The sequence below is a fragment of the Melitaea cinxia genome, chromosome 10 (genome assembly GCF_905220565.1).
Source record: "Melitaea cinxia chromosome 10, ilMelCinx1.1, whole genome shotgun sequence".
Taxonomy (NCBI): Eukaryota; Metazoa; Arthropoda; class Insecta; order Lepidoptera; family Nymphalidae; genus Melitaea; species Melitaea cinxia.
Genome location: NC_059403.1, coordinates 9,843,801 through 9,852,206, shown reverse-complemented (window position 1 = coordinate 9,852,206; position 8,406 = coordinate 9,843,801). Strand labels below are relative to the sequence as shown.

General features: G+C 35.3%; 1 long non-coding RNA gene across 1 annotated transcript; it reads left to right on the top strand.

Annotated features, from left to right (window-relative positions):
• Positions 1 to 590, top strand: LOC123657069. Its single transcript, XR_006743646.1, has 2 exons — positions 1 to 99; positions 399 to 590. It is a non-coding gene; the product is annotated as an uncharacterized LOC123657069 (long non-coding RNA).
• The last annotated feature ends 7,816 nt before the right edge of the window (positions 591 to 8,406 follow it).

Here is an 8,406-nt window from a genome sequence, read left to right as displayed (position 1 = left end):
TTCGATATTGTTTTTGTAGCAATACTTTCGGCAACTTTCGTACTTAATTTCGTGTTTATAGTTGGAGCCGTTACATTTACTGTTCTTAACCAAAAAAAGGTAATTTTATTTTTTAGCTATGTAGGTACTTGGATCTATTACGCGACTTTAAAAAAGTAGGAGATTTTATTTCTGGTCAATTGTGTTCAGTGTGTCAGATGTTATGCGCGCATGGCGTTAAAAAATCATTCGTTTGTTAATAGTTCCAAGGCTGTTTCCATACTTATTCACAAAAATTGTATTATAGTTATAAAATATCAAGGAAATTGAGTACTCTGCAAATATATCCATATATATAAGATCTCATTCTCTCTCTTTTTGCTTATGTTTTCACGGTTAAATGAGTCTCGAATTTGCAGGATACTACAAACGACGCTAAGCCGCTACAGTATATGCCTTCTACTAGCCGACCGAGCCTTGTCCCGACACTGCCTCAAGTTATGATGTACAATGCGCTGGTCAGAAGTAACAATTCAAGCACCGTGTTCAACTAAACAGTACGAAGATTAAAAAAAAATGAAAGAGTAGTAAAGAGCTTCTTTTTTACAAAATATACTTTATTTTTTTATAAATATTCAAAATCAGTCTAGAAATATTGCTACAAAAAATTTAGAAAGCCCGTAACCCTATTTAGTCCGGTCCTGAGCCAAATTGTCGCGTTTTTGGTGGACGTCTCATCATTACAACCTATACAGTCCACTGCTGGACATAGGCCTCCACAAGTTTACGCCAAAAATAACGTGAACTTATCCGTTTTGCCCATAGTCACCACGCCGGGCAAGGCGGGCCGGTGACCGCAGTACTGGCTTTGTCGCACCGAAGACGCTGCTGCCCGTCTTCGGCCTGTGCATTTCAAAGCCAGCAGTTGGATGGTTATCCCGCCACCGGTCGGCTTTTTAAGTTCCAAGGTGGTAGCGAAACTATGATATCCCTTAGTCGCCTCCTACGACACCCACGGGAAGAGAGGGGGTGGCTAAATTCTTTAGTACCGTAGCCACACAGTGGTGGACGTCTACTAAAAATTAACTACTTCTTTGTCCAATTTTAAGTTCATAGCACAAAAAAATAAAGAACTTTAGTAAAAGAAATCCCTTAGACATAGAGTTAGAGAGTTCTTAAATTACGTCTACCAACTATAAACTATCTTTCTGTCAAATATCAAACAAATATTTTAATAATAGGTTTTACATAGAAACTTTTGAGAGCCCTTAGACCCCTTTAATCCGGCTCTGGCGAAAACTTCGTTCTTAACGGATTAGTATCTATAAACTGCCTTCCTGCCTTTCATCTTTATGCGTCCAGTGGTATTTGAAATTTCGTGTTTTATATATATATATATGTCTAAGTAGTATTAATTCTAATATACTGTATGCATATATGTATACTAGCAGACCCACAAGACGTTGTCCTATCCGGAATTGCAGCTGCCAAATTAGATTGCTGACCTACCGACAGCAGTGCTACCTACCTTGTGATGTTGTGTTTTCAAACCATTCACGAACCGATTGAAATGTACAAACGAAATTTCAACCAAATCGGTCCAGCCGTTTAGGAGTATTAGTATTATTATTTTGTATATCTTTCCTTAAAAACAAGTGATGTTCATAATTTTAATGATTAAAATAATTCCGAAGTAAAGATAAAAGATAAAATTGATAACAACGTCAAAAAACGTTTCAGTGTCACTTTTCAATTCGATATTAATGATAAACAAATACATAATCATATCATATATATTAATACGCTAAGGTTAAGATACTATACATACATATTTGCGAAGAGAAATATCTCATAAATATAGTGGAATTCGATGGTGATAAAGAATAATACATCAAAAACTTTAATTTGTTGAATATCGTCATCCGTCAAACAGCGTTATCCATAACTGGTGAAAAAGGCCCCGAGTCTCATTGAGAACGATATAATGTACCTAGGTAAAGAGATAAGTCGATGCAGGATCAGAACTAAAAAAATATATAGGTAAACTCTGGTATATTTCTTAAAAAAAAGAGACAATTTTACTAATGAGCAATAAGATAAAGACATTTATTTACTCTTGCACTCCCTTTAATGCAGCGAGAGAGAGTTACCGAAACCCCAAATCAAGCAAACGCGCGATGAAAACATGTATAACTGTGACGTGAATACTTTGATTAATCAATGTCACCTTGGAACTTTATGATGAGTATTATAATAATAAATAGCATATAACTTATAACACCTAATCGTGCTTTTACCATTGAGTAGGCTTCCGGAAACTATAGAGATTGTTTATTCAAACGTAAAAAGAGTTACCCCTGGTTTATAATAATTTTATCTACTATATTCATAATAACAGGCCAAAGTGAGCCGGTTTATACCAAACTGCTGAGCACAAAATTTGTTTAATGCCTAACATATACTCAACAAAACCATGTACATTACTCTATATATGTATCTAAATGTTTATAATTCTTCTGTACGTGTTTGTCACTTAACTACTCCTAAATGGCTGGACCGATTTGGTTGAAATTTCGTTTCTACATTTCAATCGGTTCGTGAATGGTTTGAAAACACAATATTACAAGGTAGGTAGCATTGCTATCGGCAGGTCAGCAATCTAATTTGGTAGCTGCTATTCCGGATAGGACAACGTCTGGTGGGTCTGCTAGTATACATTTATGCATACAGTATATTACGTATGTTTTTTTTTTTATGTAAGTGATATATCCGCAGGCTTATATTGCCCGTGCTTTTGTTATTCCATATTTTTTAATTTTTTTCTTTAAAAACATGCATCGGTACTTCACTGCAACTTTAGAAAACTTAATAACTAGCTTTAGAATCTCTAAAAATCGACGCGTGTCCACTGACCAAGACAATTTTACATATTGTTTTTTTTATGGGTATTATTTTTATTATATTTACACTTATTTGTTAACTACAATATATGTACACTTATTTACTACTTACAATGTACACTTAACCTATGTTATTGTTAGTAGGCACTTTTTTGTGTACTTAGAATTTTTTTTAATCCATTTTTCTCTGTTTTTTTTAAATTCTATTGATGTGTTATATAGCTAATCCTATCTTATTAAGTACATATATAAAGCCTTATCATTACAATTACATTATCATATACCTATACTATTACATTTATTGTTTATTGTTTATATTACATACATTACAGTTTGATCTACGCACAATTTATACTTACAATATTATGATGCTTCGCACCACTACATTTTCCAACATTTCGAGCACATTCTCAATGACGGCGCCATCTCTATGATGATCTATGAATGGCTATCTTGAGACTATGCTCAAGAATTTTTTTGTTCGTCGTCTCGGCTGCCCTCGCCACAAAGCGACCAATTGCGTCGTCACGGTCGTCGGTGTAATAGACACAGGTGTTGGTGTGTATAGTCACCGTGATTACAGCGTGCGAAAGGCTGTCGTGGATCTTGAGCCTCCTTGTATTTGTCTGGAGGACGATGACGTCCTCATAGGTCTGGTCCTGCGCCTCATGGATGGTTAAGACGTGCGATCCCTCACCGGACCCGTATCCCTGGTCAGTCAGCAATCTCTTCTCCTCTTGCGTAAAGACCAGGTAAAAGGTCCGGTCCTTTCCTACAGGAATGCGTGCGCCCGTAAGGCTCTCTACTTGCAAAGATCGGATCTTTGTGCTTTAGCTGTACATGGTCTTATAAACTTCGCTGATGGCAAGGGCGACGTCTTTGGGGTTACGATGCGTGCATGACGACTCGCACGAGATGGTTGTTATCAGGGTTGATCTGCAGTATCGCATTTCGAACAGGTTGTCCCTGTCGATGTACGGCAGCTGGTTTATGTCTCCGATGAGGACTACCTTCTCTGCTCCCAATAGTCTTGCGGCCATTACTCAGCTCAGCCTATTGCAGTCCACTGCTGGACATAGGCCTCCCCAAATTCACGCTAGACATCCCGGTTTTCCACAATCCTCATCCAGTCTACACCGGCAATCTTACGTAGATCATCGGTCCAACAGGCCGGAGGACGTCCCACACTGCGTTTGCCAAGACGCGGACTCCACTCCAGAACTCGTTTGCTCCAACGGCCATCGGTCCTGAGACGGAGATGACCGGCTGGTCACCTGGCCCACTGCCACTTCAACTTGCTAATTCTGTGGGCTATATCGGTTACTTTCGTTCTCTCGCGGATAGTCTCATTTTTATTCCTATGTTTGAGAGAAACCCCAAGCATAGCCCGCGGCCGTTACTATGGCTCCAAAATGGTTCATAAGGGCTTCGTCCACCGTTAGTCGTTTGATTTTTGAGCCCTCACGCAAATCATTTATCAGCACGGATGCCATAGAGCGCACTGTAATTGAATTAAATAATTTATTTATACAAACTTAACAAAACACTATTATAACTTTTTTTAGGTTGTGTGGTTACGGCAGCAAAGAATATAGCCACCCCCTCTCTTCCCGTGGATATCGTAAGAGGTGACTAAGGGATAAAATAGTTCCACTACCACCTTTGAACTTAAAAAGCCAACCGATAGCGGGATAACAATTCAACTGCTGGCTTTGAAATACACAGACCGAAGACGGTTAGCAGCGTCTTCGATGCGACAAAGCCAATCGTTCGGTCACCAACCCGCCTGACCAGCGTGCTGACTATGGGCAAACACATGAGGTGGAGGCCTATATCCAGCAGTGGACTGCGATAGGCTGATGTGTGAATAACTTTTTGTTCCTCTTTAGGATTAATGGTTTTCAATGATGCCCAACGAGCAATGATGATTTCGCCAATGTCGCGTAGAATCTAGAATAGACAAAGGAGGTTGATCGATGAGGTCGAGATTATAATCCTCGTTAATTTACTTAAAAAATATATATGAAATAGTAGTTGTTAGTTGAAAAATAAAAATAACAAAACTTCTTCATCTAGAACAACACAAACATTAAAGTTAGCCAGGAAAATACATTATAAAACTATGTTATACCAGAACAGGGAGTTTTGTGAGGAAGGACATCGTACAGGGGATAAGGGGGACATTTAAAAAAGATATGGGATGCTGAACAATCGTCGAGGCCACATTCACACAGAAAGTGGTCTCGTTCCCTGATTTTTTTTTCCCAGAATCAGAGTGTTGGAATGCTATTAAAACTCACATATATTTGTTGTTACACGTCGCATTGTTAGTATATACTTACGTAAACATATATAAAAATAACAGTCTTAGAATCAAAGATCATTTAAAATTTTCTAAAACTTCTAATTTTATTTTTTTTAATGAAAATACAAGAAATTATTAGATAGTTAATTATAAACTGAATACTAATACGTATCATGATTGTATAATTTGTATTTTCATCATATCTTCGTTTGTTTATAACGACGCACAACTGCAGAGTTGGAGATCTATCCCTGGATGAGGCCAGTCTCCAGCATTCGAAGTTACCTTAAATTTTTGTACAAATACATTTGCGTATATTTTTATTTTAATCGTTAATATTATTTTTAGAAACAATAAATTCTTATTTAACTAAACATTTACTTCATTGAGGTTTAACAAAAATAACTGTTTTTTTTTGTATTAAGTATAAGTTATAGTTTAAGGATTATACAACGAAGAAGCCATCTAGTGATCGTCGAAGTAAGTTTGTGTATTCATTTTTGATTTACCAAATTTACAAATTAAGTTAATTTTATCCTTCTTAAACAAAAATAAGTTTTAAAATAATTTAACTGTTACAATATATAGCTACTTGCAAATTATAGTATTGTTTAGCCAAAAAAAAAAAGAAACTATGAAAAAGTATTATTACAATTTTCCGCAAGATGGCACGACGCGTCTATTGAATTTCTGAAAAAAAAAATGGCAAATATTTCTTTTTCAAAATAAAAAGATGTCGATATATTCTATTCATTTTCTTATTGGAATTTAAATGCTTATTCTATCGAAGGAGATACAAGTAGTATTATTGCAGTAAAATAAAGTTCTGTATAAAATAATATTGAGGGGCAGGATAAGGGATTGGAGTATCAAAACGCAAATAAAGCTCTTATTTACGATATAGATAATATGATACCATGTTCTACTTGTGAGGTTTCTAGTGCATGCATGTTTTTAAAAATCAATAATAGAAAAGAAGATTTAGTTTACAAAAACACCGACAGATAGCAACAGTGTTCTGAAAATAAAAATAGAACAAATGTTAGCGATAAGAAAAACACTAAAAAGACCTTTAGGAGATAGGTAAGTTTTGTTATAGGTACATACCTACTCGTGCATTAAAACAGTTCTTTTTCGTGTTCTATCTGTGGTATTGAGTTTATTAGAGTACTCTATATACTGAGGTAATGATTAGGACCTGATGCAGCAGGTAACATAAATGTAATATAAGCAGAAGTTTATAAAATTAAAAAAGTCTACTATTGTCATTCCTTCGACACTAGATTAACTAAATACATTATTTACACTGTACGAAAAGAGCCAATTTTTGTTAAGCTGTCGGTTCCGGTTGTTATCATGTACACCTGATGCCGATCGTTACTCATGGTAGGAAATATATCCGCCAACCCGCATTGGAGCAGCGTGGTGGGTTAAGCTCTGAGCCTTCTCCTACATGGGGAAAGAGGCCTATGCCCAGAAGTGGGATATTACAGGCTAAAGCGAAAAGAGCCAATCAAAGTAATTCTTAATACAAATCTATTTTATGTATTTTAGAAATTTTTTAGTCTTACTTATTCGTTAATATTTAAACTAGTCTATTACACAAATTATAAAAAAAAAATCGTGACCGCATCACAATTACAAGCATGAAAATAGAAGTAGGTGAAACACTTGTTGCTAATCAGCGAGTGTTGAAGTATAGCGCAACAGGTCTCTTAGAACGGGCTTTGAATATTTACTACTAGGACTTAATATTCGATGATAGTAGGGAGTGTCTAGTGATAGTTAGGTCTAAGATTAAATACATACTATTGGAATATACTAAGAAAACTCTATCAAATTATTATTGAAATACTTTAAATAAGTTTTTTGATATTTTTTTCTCCAAGTATTGAAATTTGTCTTTTAATTATATAATTCATTAAATTACAATAACTAAACATCAACATTTAAATTATTTTATCATAACTGACTGGCAAGGCTTATTGCTGAATCGATATCAGAATGCCAAAATTTATCTTAATTACATTTAATGTTGCTCAGCCTTGAAAATATATTACAATACTAAGATACAAATTAATCCGAAAATGTTATTTTATGTTTTTCTATAATACAAATAACAGTATTTGTGGGTTACCTAAGATGCCTATCCATTTTTGTGGACGCTTTTTTTTTATTCACATTAAATAACAATCAGCATAATTATGTCATGATCGCAATGAAGACGTCAATAGATCCATTCGATGCTACATGTGCTAGTAAATATAACAGACGGGGATGAGCTCTGTTAAGGGTTGTTCGTGCTGACTGCTGAGTGCTGACGTAAGTCGAGCCTCGCGCAAGTTTGCAAGCTCCAATCGCCCCGCATTTACGCTTAGTCTCCAATACGAGCCGAGTAGCCGCCGTGGATGGATGCCTGTGTTACACGGCGCCGCAGCTGACACGTTTACTTATTCGCATCTCGCGCACAGATACGCGGAAACTATCACTTTCGCTAGTTATATTCTTGTTTGAACTATGATGACGGAGTGAAATTTATCTTGTGCACTTCCTCGGCACCTCGACCACGGCGGCATTGCAAGGTAAGTTCTGATCCCGAGTCAGACAAAAATTTAACCTACGTGTCAGTTTCGAGTGCTAAGTGAAAGGCAAATTCTTTGATAAATTACATAAATAGTTTGACAAATAATATTTGTAGTGCATCTTGTAAGAGATCTAATTAATTTCATATATCCTCAAATCCGTCTTATAAAAAATAATACACAGAATGTGGAACTATTATTATTTTTTGCTCAAAGAGTTATGTTTAGTAATTTAAATTAGCTTAGTTTTTATTTTTTTAATATTACTTCAAAGTAATATGTAACAACATCAAAATTATACGAAACATTCACTTTCACAAATTACTCATTCAAAAAGAATTTACAACCTCTATTTCAAAAGGATTTAGTTGGTGTTGTCTCTAAGGTTATTTGTTTTATATTTAAACTGCAGCATAAATTAAAAAATTGTTATCTGTGCATGCTGGTAAACATTATGTAAAATTAAACCCGGGAAAATACTTTACTGATATATTTGTTATTTTCGTTTTTAACTTCGACAAATTTTCTATCCTAAGCACAAATTTTATCTATCAACCAAAATAGTGTACAAATTCTATATATTTGTTATTACTTTCGCTAAGATTATTTTTCTAATTTCTACTCTACCTCTATTTTATAG